We start from the raw sequence: 12,268 nt of genomic DNA, 5'->3' as shown, positions 1-12,268 counted from the left end.
GGAAAAAATGATTGTTGGGTTGTATGTATTATAAGTATATTTACAATTACAGTACTTGATAAGGATAAGAGAATAATTGTCGAAACGTCGTCCTTTATGTGTATAAACCAGTGATTGTATTCCATATAAATTGTGTTGTGTTTTTTAATGTGTTCAATCGCTAAATGTCACTGAAGGATTATACAATTGCAGTAGTAGTTATTGTGTTTTTTGTGTTCGTTTGTTTCCATATTTCTTTTCATTGTCATAAATGTATCCGTTTTTTAGAATAATAAATATATTGATAGAGTGTAAATGGGTTATACAGTTTGACTATATTTAAGTTATTAAATTTAATGAGGATAGAGTTGAAGTTTTGCGGGGGACCCAAATCGCTCCTGGAAGATCGAAACCTTCGTTTAAACGATCATCCAGACCCACCGCGATGCCTCATATCAGTCATATATAGGTATCATACATCTATTGTTATAATGTTACGCCTCATTAGATAAATCTCATTGATCTATCCCCCAACCCCATTTATTTATCGATTATGTCCCTTCTGCTCAGAAATTGAGACAAGATTCCATTTTTTAATAGAATTCAAAATGTATTCCGACCTCCGTTATAGACCTTTTAAATGAAATGAAATGGGGTTTAACGTCCTACTGTTTTGCTCCGAACTGGGCTAATGAAGACGGGCATACGCCATACAGTGTGTTATGAGGGAAATTGTGCCCTGACAGCGGCACTACGTCCTACTCTTATATCGAATTCCAACTGTCAATGGATCTTTTACGTGCACGCCAATGTATACACGGGACCTCGGTTTTTTGTCTCATCCGAATGACTAGACAGCTGTCCTTGTCAGGTCCTCCGTCCTTATAGACCTTTTAAAGAAATGCATAAGACAGATGTACATTTCTATAATATGTTTACAAAAGAGAAAGTTATTAGTATTTTTTCTAGTGATATCAATTTTATATTTGACATGTTTCATAGGAGATCCCGGTTTTTAAAAGATACACGATATTATCTTATATATTAGAAATATATAGATATAACTAGTGTCCCATAGACCATTATGGTCGGGCGAGATATACCTAGTACCATGGTCGAGAGATATTCTTTTAAATTAAGTTTTTAACTGAATAATGATATGTAACATCGTGTGACACTTTAATAACTCCTTCTTCTGTGTAAGATGGGTTGGATGGCCGAATGGTTAGCACGTGCGTGTTGTATCATAGGGTCTGTCATTGAGTCAACTGGTGTGGTTTCGATTCCCCGGTTGTACGCGACAAGGGACAGGGTCGCCTGTCCAACCTCGTGTGTTTTCTCCGGGTCCTCCGGGTTTCCTCCCACTGCTAAAGACCCCTACGCACAAGCGAATTGTCGAAATAAAATTGAATCATATGTTAGTCCCGAAATGACATAGTTTGTGTCAAGTGAACGTTAAGCCCCATTTCACCCTCCCCTCTCTCTCTCTCTGTTTCTCTGTCTTTCTCTCTCCTTGGCGGTCATTTTCGACGATATTGACAGAAACACACCGCTGTTGATTCTTGTCTGTGATTAGTTGAACAAAGATGGAGACTGTCATCTCACAAAAAATATAATTACAATTATTTTCTTTTAAAATTCCAATTTTTTTTTATTTCTATGGTCCGCTTATCAAAATATGTAATAATGTTTTTTTCTATGAAAAAAATTATAGCAAAACGCGTTAATCTATGTTTACATGCATTTATATAATAACTAAAGAAATGTGGTATTTTAGTGCTACGGGAATGCGCCTTTTTTTTGACGGGACGTTAATTCTGATTTTATATAATAACCAAAGAAAATGTCGTATTTCAATGGTGGTGGTGGTAGCTGGTATTTTTGGGGGAGACGTTAAAGTTGCAATTTCATATTTTTAAGTTATATTTTTTAAAATTTATTAAAATAAAGCCTTAAAATAGATGGTATTTATAAACAGTCAAACCATGTTAAAGAATAATACTATTAATCCTATAATTCACTATTGCCAGTTGAGAAATTGGCAAAAATATCATTTTCATCTTCAAATTCAAACGTTTGAAGTTAACTACTCCATGGTGGAGAATAGAAAACAAGGGAGGTAATTGGGAGGTAATTGTGTTATTATTTCCGGTGTAAATGAGTTTTAAGTGTGAGAATGACACCTATGATCGTATAATAGTGAGTTGACAACCTATTGAGCAAAAGACATAGAAATAATTATGTTTTGACTTTCTTAGAAAATATGAAATTGTAACTTTAATTCTGATTTTGAGCTGAGTCAAACTATGTACAAAAAGTCAACACATTCTGTTGGGAGTGAGTCATTCTTTAAAACAAATATCTTCAAATTTGTCGAGGGGGGTTTCAATGGTTTGATTAACAATACTAACTAATAATTCTAGACAACGCATAGAAATATTACATTGAATATTTACGGTTAAAATATTGTTTAGATAGATGACGTATGTTGTTTCGTCTTTACTGAATTTAGGAGACCAAGAAAACTAAAAGTATTCATAGATAGAAAAGATTCACAGTTTCGGTGACATAATATTACACAATATTATTACTGACGTTTAAAAACGTTTCTTACCAAAATTATCGCAAGTGACGTATTTCCTGATCAACAGGTATGCGCATGCAATGGCCGAATTCTACAGATGTCTCTGCGATTCTTCCTCCTTTTCGTTATAAGGGTATTTAGCCCTATTGTTTGGAAATGAAATGAAATGAAATTGGGTTTAACGTCCTACTGTTTTGCTCCTATACTGGGCTAATGAAGACGGGCATACGCCATACAGTGTGCTATGAGGGAAATTTTGCCCGGGCAGCAGCACTATCGCCTACTCTTATATCGAATTCCAACTGCCAAGGGATCTTTTACGTGCATTCTAATGTATACACGGGACCTCGGTTTTTCGTGTCATCCGAAGGACTAGACAGCTGTCCTTGTCAGGTCCTCCGTTCTGCACCACTGACAAGGGGAAACCACGTCGGAAAATCCAGATGAACCTATTGTTTGGAACCTTAAAACAGTTGAAAATATGTCTAAAAGCACATATTAATGTAATACAAATGTATATAAAGTGATTGATATACACCGATTGAAAAATCAATGATAGAAAATGGCCTACTCTAATTGCAACACAGCAAATTATTATACACTCATAGACACCAGTGTAAAATTAAAATTATTTCTGGAAATTGACTTTTGTTTGTGTTAAGAAATTTGATTAAAATTAGCTAATGTATGAAATTACAGATATTAATTTTTTCCTTTTATTCTTTTAATTCGCAGGAACCTCAGATTCATATACCCTTCCATTACCCTCTACCCATATAGTCTGTTTGGGTTTGAACTTTATTTAACTCAAAAAGTTTTTTTTATTGCTTTGTTAATTAATTTTTGGGGACCTAAATATTTGAAGGTATCTGTCTTCCTCCGCCCAGTCGGCAATCCCCATAACTCGCCATTGAATACAAGGCGGAGACTAAAACTTGTAATTTCTATAATTTGTCTGTTAAAATTATGGACCAAGGAGTTTTGTACGAAACGAAGAGTTAAATATCTATAGTTCTCTAAGACGATTTCCAATCAATGATTACATAAAAACAACAGAAATATGACAGAAGTCCAGTCTCTTTCGCCGACATCAAAGAAAATATAGACGTTTCCATCTGGGCATTCCGCTACTACACGGCCGCGACCCGATTAAAGTTTAATCAGTTCGAACAATAAGAAAGCTTTCGCCTGTCATCATTGCTAATTAAGTTACGTCTTGAACTCATTCATTATTACACACGGATATAGCAGACGTAGCAGATGGGAGGCCAGCAGACGACTTCAGGATCAAGCACACGACAGTTGGTCGTAGTGGCTGTCCACCATTTTACCTGTGAGGTAATTGGCGGGAAAAGCCGTGAAGTAAACTCGCGGAACAATCAATGATGACTGATCTAATATTGACCAACAATGCAAACAGTTGATGGTTAGAATAACAAAGTCGTTACATGGTTTTTCTATTGGGGTTCGGTTAATGGACACGATTTGATAACAATAGCCTCTTTAAAAACCCTTGCCTTCCCTTTAAATCTTATGACGTCATACGCCACACGCCGTCTCCCCACGAGCTCACGTGAGGAGGGTAATACTGATACGTACTTGTTATAGAAAACGATTGTAAACAAACATTCGGTGATTATATTGTTGTTTACAATAAGAATGGTGTTAGATATCATACTAATGTCACCCGATCAAATTAGCTGACATACGGCATGTCACTGCAGTGACACAGCTTAAGGTATATTTTACAGAAATAACCCTTCATTTAAATCACAAATATGACAGAATAAGAGAGAGAGAGAGAGAGAGAGAGAGAGAGAGAGAGGGGTTTAACGTCCACTCGACACAAACTAGGTCATTTCGGGACTAACATATGGTTCATTTTTACCTTAATAATTCGCTTGCGCGTAGGGGTCTTTAGCAGTGGGAGGAAACCGGAGGATCCGGAGAAAACCCACGAGGTGGGACAAGCGAACCTACTCCTTGTCACGTACAACCGGGGAATCAAAACCACGCCAGTTGACTCAGTGACAGACTTTATGATACAGCGCACACGTGCACCCCCCCCCCACCATGGCAGAATAAAGGAATACATAAAGAGTTTAGGCCCATACACAATGAAACGGATTTTTATTTTAAAAACAAACCAACGTTTTATTTTATAGGTTTCTATTGATTTCACTACGTCGTCTTTAGCTTACTTAAAATGGGAGCCACGGTGGCTTAGTGAGTAGGACGAATGTTCATTAGTCTGGGCATCGCGGGTTCGATCCCGGTGTTGGCCGAGAAGGTTGATAGGGATTTTCCGTGGGTGGTTTCCCCTTGTCAGTGGTGCAGGACGGGGGGCCCGAGAAGATAGCTGTGGCCCGAGTCGTTCGGATAGGACAAAAACCGAGGTCCCGTGATCCCTTGGCAGCTGGAATTCGATATAAGTGTAGGTCGTAGCGCGTATACCCGTCTTCATTAGCCCAGTCGGTACAGAACAGTAGGACGTTAAAACAGTAGGGAGAGGATATCTAACAATTTATAAAAAGAACTGACTGTCACTAGATAAGAGAAAACGAAAAAAATAGAAAAAGTCCGTGCATTACCATGTTTCTTCAAATCTTCGTTACGCATCTATCGTAGTAATGATCTCTGTATTAAAATTATATTTGGAATGTGTTTAACCAGTTCTATCACATTATGTAATAATGTCGGACACCAATATTGTCCTTAATATTATTTAATTCATTTAGAAAATATGCACAATGCTAAATTTGATATTATGTACTTTATTTAGTAAAAATACAAGATGTTAAATACTATATTTGATTTATAAAAGATACCAAATGCTAAATTTAATATTATTTACTTTATATAGTAAAAATGAATGCTAGATTAAATATTATTTGATTAATTTCTAAATGCTAGCCTGTCTTTATTAGCCAAGTCGGAGCAGAACAGTAGGACGTTGAACCCCATTTCATTTCATTTCATTTCATTCATAATGCTAGATTTAATACTATTGAATTCATTTAGAAAAGATACAAAGCACTGGGTTTAATATTATTTCATTAATTTCGAAACGATACACAGGTTTAATTAATTTAGCAAAGATACATAATGCTAGGTTTAATATTATTTACTTTTGTTTAGTAAAGATACAAAATGCTCGGTTAAATATTATTTAATATATTTAGTAAATGTACAAAATGCTAGTTTTAATATTTTTAAATTTATTTAGTAAATGTACATAATGCTAGGTTTAATACTGTTTAATTAATTAAAAGATACATGATGCTAGGTTTAATATTCTCCTGTTATAAGATGCTAATTATAATCAATTAACAAAATGCAGATTTTAATCAAAAGATACAATCTTTAGAATTTAATACATTTTTAGAAAAAACTTATACCAGCTTTTACTTGTTGTTCAATCCGATTCATTTTATTGAATACAATATGGTTTAATCACAGACTATGGCTCGTTTTCCATGTGCGCGTTTGTTCCGCGCGCGTTTTCGCGCCAAAAATGCAAATGCAATGGGACCGTTTCGGTGAAACGCCGCGAAAACGGGTACATGGAAAATAGGCTCACGATGGTCCCGTGTATGCTAAGTTTTACACCTATTTAATATATAAGTACGTAAATATAGATGATACAGCCAATTGAATTAAGTACTTCATATTATATTTTTTAAAAAATATTAGTTTTTCATGTCGAAATCCACGCTACTTAAGTTGATTATTCAACATTTAATTAAGAATACACAATCAAAATATGACTGGTAGATAATCTACTGAATTGAACTCGGTCGGACTAAAACATGACCATCAAAGTGTTTACACAACATAGGTGGCGCTGGCGTGTTTATATCGTCTGCAATTCATGATAAGGGGTTTGGTGGGCGAATGGTTAGCGCGTGCGCGTTGCATCATAAGGGTTTTTTTTATTGAGGCAAGTGGCGTGGTTTCGATTCCCCGCTTGTAGGTAACAAGGAGTAGGGTCGCCTGTCCAACTTTCTGGGTTTTCTCCGGGTTCTCCGGTTTCCTCCCACTGCTAAAGACCACTCTCTCTCTCTCTCTCTCTCTCTCTTCTCTCTCTCTCTCTCTCATTTTTAGACGTGTATTTATTTTAGAGATTCGACTTATACAATATTGTAGTTAGAAGTGACGATTAACTGCTTCTCCTTTTATTAGTGTTTATCGCAGAAAAATTAATTGTCTTATTTTATTATTTTATTAAGCTAAGCGCACGCGCAGGAGTCTTTCCTGTAGGGGTAAACCGGATTAACCCCCAACAACCGCATGCCCTTAGTATTTTATTTTCGAAAAACCACCGAATCATATAGGATATTTCCATATTTTTTAATTCTAGTTGGGTATTATATAATTATTTGCTAGTGTTGTGTATAAACTATACCAATCCATAACGTACAAGTAATAAAATCAAGCCTAACTTCATCTTAGACGAACGACTAATTATCTTTCATATAATGAGTTTATTATAAATTGCCTGATATATCTAATATCCTACAATAATCTCTAGAATATCTCCTTATTATATTCAATAAACTAATCATTACGTCATAATTACCTCCCCTTATTACTCTCTATTCATAAACACACGTCATATCAAACAGGAAATCAAAGGTCAAACTAATTGACCGCTTCAAAACGATGGCATTGATTGGTTAAAAGGTCAGGGCTGAATGTCGGGAAGTATTACCGCTCTGCAGGGGGTACGGGTTTGCGCACAATGACGGCTTTCTTTAACAAGTCCAAGGCGTCGATCACTTGTCTTTCAACACTAAATTGACCAATTAAAAGTTTGAATACATATTTCGTGTGTTGGTTTTCTTGCATCTGTGTCCCTGCTACTTTAATAAACACGTCCATTACAAGAACAATGTACGTGCTCAAACACGACAAATATTGCATGCATAAATTTTGAAGTGATTTTTTTTTCAATCAGAAAAAATTAATGTAGTGTTTCGTGTTCCTTTTCTAGAAATGAGTTCTTATTAATTCCTGCCCGCCTTTGATTCCCCTTTAACAAACTGGTCACTTTATTAAATAAAAAGCCTTGTTTTGAGTAACCGGGATGGGGCTGGTTCTGGCCAAGAGGTCTTGCGAGTACGTTATGTATCTTTTCTACAATAATTAAAGTAGCTAAGTCTCTAACTCAATATCATCCAAAGTCTTCCACATTGAAAACACGAATTATTTGTCAATTTAAATCAACATTGATGTTGTGATCTTACGGGGAAAAGATTGGCTTCTGATATCCAATATTTAAGACAAAATAAACATTTTACCATTGGTACACGAATCGTATACCATAATGCTTTTCAGGGCCTTTTGTAACAGGGGATTCGGCTAGATATATTCCACACGTCATGTCAAACACTGACGCCATATTCTTATCTGGAGAGCATGCGCAATAAATACTATCGGTGTAGACTGGAATAACCAGTCGCTAGAGATTGCCATTCCATTGAGACTTCTGGCGTATATCGCCGAACATGACTGAATAGAAATTACAGTAAAAACGGAATGCTAATATACATTCATATATATATAACATTATTATATACGTTGCGACCCATTTGTGTCAATTTCTAGGTCCCAAATATTTATCGACTATAATATCTATACATGTGTAGAATACTAGAATGTAATATCTACACATGTGTAGAATACTAGAATAAAATACATACACGTGTATATAGTACTAAAATATAATATCTACACATACATGTATAAAACTAGAAGATATTATCTACACATGTGCATAATAGTAGAATATAACACACACACATGTGTATAATATTAAAATATAATACACACACGATCGTATAATACAAGAATATAATACCTAAACATGTGCGTATAATACTAATAACTACACGTGTGTATAATACTATATATCTATACTCTTGTGTATAATACTCGAATATAATATCTACACATGTGTAAGATACTAAAATATAATATCTACAATAATATTAATAGTAAAATATAATATCTACTATAATATCATTAGTAAAATAAAATATCATTAGTAAAATATAATATCATTAGTAAAATATAATATCTACAGTAATATCATTAGTAAAATATAATATCTACAGTAATATCATTAGTAAAATATAATATCTACAATAATATCATTAGTAAACTATAATATCTACAATAAAATCAATAGTAAAATATAATATCATTAGTAAAATATAATATCTACAATAATATCATTAGTAAAATATAATATCTACAGTAATATCATTAGTAAAATATAATATCTACTATAATATCATTAGTAAACGATAATATCAACAATAAAATAAATAGTATATTATAATATCTACAATAATATCATTAGTAAAATATAATATCATTAGTAAAATATAATATCTATCATTAGTAAAATAAAATATCTACAATAATATCATTAGTAAAATATAATTTCTACAATAATATCATTAGTAATATATAATATCTACTATAATATTAATAGTAAAATATAATATCTACAATAATACCGTTAGTAAAATATAATTTCTACAATAATATCATTAGTAAAATATGATATCTAGTAAAATATAATATCTACACATGTGTATAATATATATACATTGTGCATAATATCAATTGATGATGTCCTCAAATTTCTTAAAATTAGTTAGCGATCAAAATGGGTTTTTTTTGTGATTTTTTAATATAGTAAACGGTGTTTTTAAGAGATAAAGAACGGGCTTGTGGTCTAACGGGTTATACGTAATGGACCTTTGGCTTTTAGGATTTTAAAATTATGTGTTGTTTAATGGTCGAGTGCGAGACATTAAGTAATATATTGATATTGCACGAGTGCGTTTAGCACGAGGGCTATATCTGTATATTACTAAAATGTCTTAGACGAGACCATTAAACAACTTAAAATACAGACACTATCCAGCACGTGCATTTCAATGATAAACGTCACGCGGGTTCAATATTTCAAGTAGTATAAATAATGTACGCTTGGCACATTGCCCGTTCCATTATTTGAAATAATGGTAGGCCAACATCAAAGGATGACGTCACATCTGTATTTTGAATATATATTTAACAATTAAATAGTGGTAGAATGATCGATAACATCTTTAAGGCTAAAGTAAAACTAAAAATTGTTTTCAATTAACATAGCTAGGGATATGAATATGAAAATTTAAAGATGTGCTTTTACTAGACTGTAAGAATCAATTGTGGATGAGTCGCAGAAGGGAAGGGGGGGGCTGGGGGAGGGCTTGGGTATGGCCGGGGGGGGGGGGGGTATGCGTCAAGATTCGCATTGAGAGGCACGTAAAAAAATATTGGATAAACAGGAATAAAAAACAAGACTTTCAGAGCTAAAGTTTCCTTGTATTCATATATGTTACTATAGTATTCGACATAGTCACGTGATGGTCTCAAAACGATTTAGATAAGCGTCAAAGAGACGTTAATCACCATTCTGTTTCATGTCCTAGCTACAGAACATTCTAATATTCCATCTAACTACATGTTGCCATGGTAAATAATTCCCTATTGTTCTCTCTTAAATATATTCATCTGTTATTTTATTCAATTCATCAAATATGAGTCTAACCATGATTTTATTACTCAGGCTTGATATGCTCAATAAATATTATTATGTTAATAGTCTCAGTTGTTATCAACAATTCCTGTTATAGTCAACATATTGTACTGTGTCCGTTGTGATTCAGGCCCGTAGTCAGAGAGATTCATTTGGGGGACGGGTGGTGCAATAAAATTATAGGGATTCTGTGAAGTGTGTGTGTGTGTGTGGGGGGGGGGGCGCTTCAAAAGTGGGCATGTCTGTTTTGATTTCGGGCCTTAAGAAGGCATATATTCTTATGTGTAGAGTTTTCTTGTTTGATTTTTGACCTGAAATATTTATTTGTTGATTTTTTTTTCACGACAATATGATGATCAGATCCGATTTTTTTTTTTTTTTTTTTTCATGACGGTATTTTTGTCGGGTGCTGCATTCGTTGCGGTGATAAATGTTGAAATTAGCTATAAATACTTGCTGGTGTCGTCCACGGGACGGGGGGGTTGGATGGCTGAATGGTTAGCGTGTACGCGCTGTATCATAAAGTCTGTCATTGAGTCAACTGGCTGGGTTTCGATTCCCCAGTTGTAGATGACAAGGAGTAGGGTCGCCTGTCCAACCTCGTGGGTTTTCTCCGGGTCCTCCAGTTTCCTCCCACTGCTAAAGACCCCTACGCGCATGCTAATTATTGAAATAAAATTAAACCATATGTTAGTCCCGAAATGACCTAGTTTGTGTCGAGTGGACGTTAAACCCCATTTCTCTCTCTCTCTCGTCCACGGGACAGGATATCGCTTGTTATTTATTTGAGACGCTGACTGACAATTTTCGTTCTAATTCAGTTGCGGAATTCTGTTTTCCGCACTAGAAAGTTGGGATCACTTTGCATAAATATCGAAATTAGAGAATTTCATTTTATTTTTGAAGCCCGACTAGGTTGTGATTATAGCCCTTGGGAATTTTTATTTATAAAAACATTAGAGTGGGATACCAAAGCATAAAGTAGGAATACCTGGAGGAAGTTATAAAGTGAAAAATGTGGTTATTATGATTATTGATATGAATGATACTTGTAGTTTAATAACGAGAAAATATTTAAATACTTGACTTAGACCGGGGTTAATATGCTAGCCTAACTACGCCTAGGGTTGTTGGCGATTAGAGACTTACAGCAGTTATCTCCCTTCCGTCCAACAAAACTTCCTTATTTCGACGTTTTAGCTTACAATAAATAACCTATCGTAATGAGAATAATTTTAAAAATGGCGTTATCTGGAATTTAAAACTATAAATGTAAAATGTTGGCCGATTTTCTCGTCCTGGTGAAAAAAAAAGGTTCTACATAAATGCGAGTTAATGACGTCCCTTAATGTGTAAAACAATTACTCGGGTTGATCAAGGTGTAAATTGGTTCTATTACGGCCTTCACGTTTACTGATGAGACGATTAACGGTAGAATTGCCTGTAGCTAACCCGAGTAATTCACGGGCCAAAGCAGCAGAAAATCTCTCTAAACAGCTTAACTAGAAATTGAAACTATCACCATGAAGAAGGTCTAAGAATTATCCAGCTCTGAAACCATTTAAACCATTGAATACCAGTAATCATGGGCAAATATTCTGTCAATTTGGCCGAATCTTCAAGTCGAACAGCAGAAAATTGTTGCCTGATTGAGAACTTGTAAATTAGAATGTTAAATGACGTATGAATAATGATATTTGGTTGTTAAGTGGCGTCGTTCAGCACGTGTTAAAGTTCCTTTCATTGTGACAGGTCAATCTAAAATATCATCATCTGAACCCATGTCAGATTAAACGAAACGAAACAAAACCATTTCAACATCACCGACGAAAATAGGCAATCTCAGCTTCATGAAAAATGTTCAATTTCGTCTCAACTTTAATATTTTTTATTTTTTTGTGTGAAATTGTTTTTCTTCTTCCATAGCTCAAGTTCTATGATTTGGGTTAAATAATATTATAATTGAAAAGGGAAGCCATGGGGAGACATCACCCAGGGCTGGATTAAAATCATTAGAGACCCTAAGCACTGAAATGATTCTGCCCCAACCCCCGATACTAAACAGTAAATTAATTTTTATCTTTCCAAATGAAACAAACTTTACCTAT

The sequence above is a fragment of the Patella vulgata genome, chromosome 5 (genome assembly GCF_932274485.2).
Source record: "Patella vulgata chromosome 5, xgPatVulg1.2, whole genome shotgun sequence".
NCBI classification, from domain to species: Eukaryota; Metazoa; Mollusca; class Gastropoda; family Patellidae; genus Patella; species Patella vulgata.
Note: the sequence above shows the minus strand (reverse complement) of the source record.